Source organism: Erigeron canadensis, chromosome 8 (assembly GCF_010389155.1).
Source record: "Erigeron canadensis isolate Cc75 chromosome 8, C_canadensis_v1, whole genome shotgun sequence".
NCBI classification, from domain to species: Eukaryota; Viridiplantae; Streptophyta; class Magnoliopsida; order Asterales; family Asteraceae; genus Erigeron; species Erigeron canadensis.
Genome location: NC_057768.1, coordinates 31,864,672 through 31,871,660, shown reverse-complemented (window position 1 = coordinate 31,871,660; position 6,989 = coordinate 31,864,672). Strand labels below are relative to the sequence as shown.

The window sequence follows — 6,989 nt, the reverse complement described above, 5'->3', positions numbered from 1 at the left end:
CATGAGAAAAAAATGGGGTTAATGCTCTTTCGCCGATTTCAGGTGAAACATTTTTGTTTTTTTAACCAAGATTTCATGTCTCTGTTATTGTTTTCATAATTTAGATTGTTTGATGTTTGCATTTATGAAAGACGATGAATGATGATATAAAGTGACTTTCAGTAGGAAAGACACAAGCACCATTGCTGAGTACTTTCTTTGTTCTATTTTTATAAGAAATTTAAAGTTTTGACATGTTCTATTTATGTATGTATGAAGTGTTTGCTAAAATACTTGAATGAATATTTGCAGTTGGACAAAGTTACATCAGAGATAAATGTTACCAAGGAATAACTCGAGGTTGGTAATATTAGTAGTAACTTTTATTTGCCAATTTAAGATTTGCAGTAGTACTAAGATGATTTTATGTTACATTTTCGTTAAAAGAATGGTTATTGGAAATTAGAATGAGTTTTAATATGCTGGTAGTGGTGAATTCCCTACAAAAGAAGAGAAAATATAGAGGATTAATATGAATCATTGGGTTTATTCCGTTATATGTCCATATTTGAGCAGAGGTTTACAGATAAGTTTAGTGATGCATTAGATATATCGGGTTATTTAGCTTATGCTTGATACAAACCATTGGGTCTGTTTAGTTAAATTTAATTCTGGAAAAGCATTTTTTTATGGGTTGATTAATTTATAACAAATAAATAGGTATTTAAGCTGGGTTTGAAAAAGCTTGCTAGATTATCATGTCTACTCTTTTGAAGGTTATAAGTTGCTATAAACTAAGAGATGGCTTCATAATAGTAGAAACGACCTTTCAAATGTTACTTTTGTGAAATTTGTTGGCGGTAAGTGGTTTTGATTTTGAAATAAACAATATAGCTGAACATATCTAAAGATAGATGGCTCACATGAAGAATATCTTTACCCAATATCTACCTGATGATGTGAAAGCATATGATAACTTTATTATTGTGAAAGGATATGATAACTGAAAATGAAACTAGATTTTATGTAGGTGAAACTGTTCTAGGCTAATTGAGTCCGTTCATAAACATAACTATATTCATAGGTTATTACAACACCTTCTTTTTACATCCCGTTATACAAGTGCATGATGTATATTTTTCCAACTTTTGCAGGGATATCATACGTGACAACTTGATACTTGATAAATTTGGTAGTTACAACACAAAAGTGAGCCAGTAATGCTTAAGGCTTGGCACAAATTGCAGCAAATGGTTAGTTTCTTTGAGATTTGACATTTTTAACTCATGCATTGCTATGGAACTATATTTTAATGTGGTAATGCCTACGTCACTTCATACTTCATAGTTAGAATAGTGTTTATGGGTTACTTGACCTGATCCGTTCAGTTTTGGCCATAAAGTACATGTTATGCGTCCTCATCCAACAATGTTTAAGTTGAGCTTTGTATATGCTAATGTTACCAATCACACTTTATGTTTTTAAAAGTTTTTTAGCTGCTTTATTTTGCATCAAAAGAGAGAGAAACATGTTCTTATGTTGTTGAACGGAGAGATTATTTATAAAGTATAAGCTACAGGCCCGGATTAACCAAATTTTTATCTGAAATTGTTGGTGATAGGAACATATGAGCTCGGATGGCATAATTCTTCATGGCTTTTATCGAGCCCATCAAAATATGCAGGGACTTTCCAGTGAACGAAAATCTAGGTGCTCCTAAGGTTAGTGAATTTTATCTCATTTTTCATTTTGAATATATTGGTTTCACACACATACGCACACACCCGCTGTGTCTAAACAACACATGATCCGAAAATCTCCCTGAATTTCTATAATTCTTTAAAATCACAAGAAAGCCCCTTTGAGGAAAAAACACACACAATCTTTCCTATTACTATCATTATCAAATATCAACATGATTTAAAAGGTAAGTGGTATTAAGAAAACACCCTGGTGGGTGGCCTGATTGTCAATGAGATTGCGTTCTATTTTCTTTAAAATCACAAGAAAGCCCATTTGAAGAAAAAACACACACAATCTTTCCTATTACTATCATTATCAAATATTAACCTGATTTAAAAGGCAAGGGGTATTAAGAAAACGCCCTGGTGGGTGGCCTGATTGTCAATGAGATTGCGTTTGGCGAAAACTAGTTAGATAAAGTGCTATATTTCATTGGGTGGCCTGGTTGTTGGCGAAGTAATAAATTAGCTGACGGAGATACACGTGTATTTTATCACGTGAAGGTAAGTTTTTCTAGCAAAAGTTACCAAGAAACAAAGGCCAGCATGGATCTTCAAATCCCTAACCGTGTAACGCACAGATCTTCACTCTAGTATAACATGAAGTTGTGGACTCCTTATATATATGCACCAATTATGATAAGCACCAATTACTATAAGAAGGGTCACGATATCTCGTTCATTATTAATTAATTTATATCACGGCACATTAGAAAAATCATCATCATTATTAATCAATAACTAATTTCTTACATCTTGAATGAATGACCTCATAACAATTGAATAATAAGTCAACAATGGTGTTGACTTGTTATCAAAACAATAACAAATAGGCAATGACATTGTAAGTGCTTAACAAAATGTAATCAACTTTATATACGCATGGTCTTTATGGACAAATACCGTGACCGTTAGGCCATCTTCGATTGATACCCTAAAAGCATTTCCATCTCTACATACAGAAAAAGATTATAAGGTTTAACATTCAAGTATTCAACAAGTCATTTATATTAAAAAAGATCTCATAGAGAAGGTTAACTTTTTTTTTTAATAGAAAGGATGAGTATTCATAATTTTAGGGTGTGTTTGGCCTAGTTTTTTTGGGAGAGCTTTTAGCTTTTTTACTTATTATGAGGGGAAAAAGTCATTTTAAGTGTTTGTGTGAGCTTTTGAGCTTATGTTTTTTTTATCTTTTATAAGCCACTTTTTGATAAGTTAGAAATCAAAATTTTTTAGCTTTTCTTCCTATTTTCCTTTTCTTTTCCTTTTAAAAACCAAAAGCTAATCCAAACACTACATAAAAACTTATAAACTTAAAGCAAAAAAAACCAAAAACCACTTATATTTTATAAGCATAAGCCAAAAAATATATATAAGGTAGGCCAAACACCCCTTAAAACTAATTTTACATATATATTTGTTTATAGACAAAGAGATAAAATACTAAAGCATAAAATAGATATAGAATAATGGTTCGACCTGCAATTTTTAAAAAAATAAAATAAAAAAGATATGGTTAAAGATTTACTTTAACAAGAGTATAAAACATAGCATCGCTATATGTTCTGACAAAAATGAGATATTTGTTCGATTCAAAGAGAGTATTTTTTGTTTAGGTGGTGATGTGTAAGAATGAAAACAAAAGGGGCCATTCACAAAATATATGAAGGAAGGAGGTGAGGTGAGTGTCCGTCCATATGCATTTTGGCTTTTCTCTGATGAAGATGTTGACAAGTCCTTGTACTTCCAAAACAATTTCAATCAGCCACCCTCAAATGTCATTTTCTCCATTTTTGTCCACAATCTCTCTCAATGGGATTCACTACACTTCCATTGAGTAAGTAGCAGGGATGTCCAAGAAAAGGAAAGTACGATGTCACGCACTGTTACTTCGGTTAGATTTTTATTTTTTATGATAGTCACATATACGAACAAAAATAAAATAAAATTCAAACATATATATACACTTATCAATTTATTTACAACTATTTCGCGATCAATTGATATTCAGACCCTTATGTACTCGCGAAATACCATTCTCAGTTAGAGAGGAATGAAAACGGAAGCCAAAATTGAAACAATATAAGTTGCATACACCAAAGGTACTAAAATGAGAAGCCAAGGGAGGTGGCCAGAATCGTGATGTATGTGAAGAAAATGGATGATTCAAGACGGTGGGGACAAGAAAGAAAGGTATGGCGACAAGAGGTCAAGAGCCATGAACACGAAAAAAAAAACTATCATTGTGGTGGCAACAGCGTGATAGAATGGTAATTTAGATACGAAATTCATGTTCAAAACTGAAAGAATTGCAACAGTGTCGATGGTATGTGTGATGGTGCCTTTAGTAAAATAAAATTATGCTAATCTAAGGTACATATAACCAAGATGGTTACTAGTTATAGCTATGAAAAAAACGACACTTAAAAAGTTAATGGTATAGTTTAACTTTGTTACATTTAAATCTTATGATCCAATATTATTTACATATATAAGATTCAAATCATTTTTGTATCTAGGTTTTGTCTCTAATAATAACACTGGAATATTCCAAGTTACCGAGAGTAGAATAGAACTTTTTAAAGATGGAACTATTAAAATCGGAAGTTCAACTTACCAAGAACCAACATATAATATGTCAAAGTCGTGGACTTCGTAAAGAAATTTGGTTTATCGTAGCACAAACTATTTAAAATAATTTACTGGTTTGGTTTGGTTTCATTCGATTCAATCAGTTAAATAGATTGGTTTTGGTCATTGTGTTCATAAACTTGGCCCATTTCTTTTCAGTGACAAAGTTGGAGTAGCATTTCTTTTCATAAATAACTAACACGATACCTACACAATGTCATGGTGGTCGTGGTAGCGACGGTGTGGTGGTAGAGGTGACTGTTGGTAGTGGAGGTGGCGTCAAGTGATGTAAATGGTTAATGGAGATATTTTAAAAGATAAAAGATTGATAATGTAATTTAATCATTAATGTTAAAGGGTAATGTATATGAGAATATTTTAATAGATGTTAGGTGAAAATATTACATATCTTTTAACATTTTCAAAAATAAACTATTAGATTATTTTTATAATATAGTATAGCTGGTGAAACTATAATATCAAATGCATGTACATATTATGAATGATAATGGACATTTATGATTTACAAGCTATGTTTATAATCATTTCGTTAATGTTTATATATAGTAGATTTAATTTTTATCATCGGTTGAAATGAAAACTACATGAAATATTTTGCTTTTTATATGAGCTTATGTCCAGACGGAACCGAAAACAACTAAATATGGTAGACCAAGAACCAGACCATTTGTCCTCCGTCGGGATTACCTAGGTCGCAGTTGATCGGATTTCGGTTTTTATGCTCTTCCATAGTATCGAGGCTACGATGGTGTCTTTAGTGAAAATAAATTATGTCAGTTTAAAGTAAATGCATACAATTGAAATACCAGGATAGAACGGAAAAATCTAATGCAAACTTAAACATTTTATGGAAAAAGAAATTATAAAATGGAATGAAACTTAAAACTCCATAGAAACAATTTTTAAAAATCCATAGAACCAATAAAAAAAATCATGACAAAGTTTAGATACACAACGGGCATTAGCCGCTCTTGGCCCTTCTCTTACCTTGTCTACATGCACTCAAAACCCCTTAGACCCGAGCATAAGAAGAGGCTAAATGATAATGTGAAAAAAAAAAATTCAATCTATTGCCTGGGTGTAATCGTGATGAGACAGTTTACGAGCAACCCGAAATGCATTTGCAAATTATTCAAAATCGACTTCGTTTGAGTCGAGCCAAACTCGAGCTACCCTAGCAGACTTTCGAGTTTATCTTGAGCCTCAAAATAACTTACTCGAAGAGCTCACAAGCTTAGTCGAGCCTATGATACTTTACAATTTATTCTGAGAAAATTTTTATTTCTACATAACTATTATCTTACCGAGCCGAGCTTAATTGAGTCATGGTCATAAGTATCGAGTTGAGCTTAGCGAGCTTATAAAGCTAATTTGAATTCAAACTTTAGTATAATACTACTTAATTAAGTCGAGTTGAGTCAAACTCGAAAGTGTCGATTAATAAAGGCTCGCTGGAACTCAGGGCGAGTTTCGAGCTTTATAATCAAGTTGAGCTGGAGCCTGACACTATATCGACTTGACTCGGCTCAATTATACCTCTATGGCCCTATCTATGTGTCTGTGAGTGGAAGTTGGAAACGACGAGGTGTGGTTTAAATCGGTTCGACAAACTCAAATGATTGCTAATACAGATGGAATGATTATAAAACTATACTTAAGGAAGGGACCGTAACCCATATAAACGATTAGGTTGAGACATGAATCCTTCACATATCCAACCTAAATAATATTATAAGATAAACAACCCAATCTCAACTATGTTTGACAAAGTATTATTTATCAATTTTTGTTTAATCATGTGTCTCATTCTAGCTAATGCATATTCTCTGTCCTTATTTTGTACTTACAAATTTTGGGAATGTACATATTTTAACAAATTTTTTTAGTTAAATATGATAAACACTAACAATGAAAATGAAAAATCTTGGAATGATGTATGAGTGTGGGTCCAAAGTGTAACGTAGCCCAAAATTGCAAGGACAAGAGACCATTGAATTAGATGTGGATTGCTTGAGTGTGTGTAGGTGCATGATGGGAACATATTCACATGCACATGGGGTTTGTGGGGGCTCCAAATTAGGCCTTCCGGTACATGTCCACATCTATGAATCTTCGTGAATGTATATATATGTTTTATATAATGGATTGTATCATAATATATTATTCGATGTGTAGTATGAGTTGTCTGATTAGGTTACTTGTTAAGGTTTGGAGTATTAAGCTCTATAACTAAGGAACCAACATCCAAACTAATACCAAGGGTTGTTCATTTGGATGGTTGAATTGATCACTCAATGAAAATGTAACCGAAAATTGAACCAACATGATGTGCTTGGTTTAAACTTATAAAACGCCTTTTGGTGTTATAAACACTTTCTCCTATACCTCATTTTTTACGGGATTGAATATTGTTATTGTATTTAAATAGACGCATTTCATATGACTCACTTAAAACAATATCACTTACAATGTGTTGTATTAGGATGTTGTAACACTTGTAATATGATCACCTTTCAAAAATAAAAAATGTTGAACTCCAAATCAAACGTCCTTCTAGAAAGTTATGTGTTAAGAGCCAAAGTATAAGTATATATGGTTATTGTATTCAAATATGAT

General features: G+C 32.3%; 1 long non-coding RNA gene across 2 annotated transcripts; it reads left to right on the top strand.

Annotated features, from left to right (window-relative positions):
• The first annotated feature begins 311 nt into the window (after positions 1–311).
• LOC122580459 lies at positions 312–4,177 on the top strand. Of its 2 annotated transcripts, none has more exons than XR_006320797.1 (5): positions 312–339; positions 1,134–1,232; positions 1,601–1,700; positions 3,338–3,589; positions 3,765–4,177. It is a non-coding gene; the product is annotated as an uncharacterized LOC122580459 (long non-coding RNA). The 2 variants fall into 2 exon arrangements; XR_006320796.1 differs by having other exon boundaries at positions 3,338–3,615.
• Positions 4,178–6,989: the final 2,812 nt, after the last annotated feature.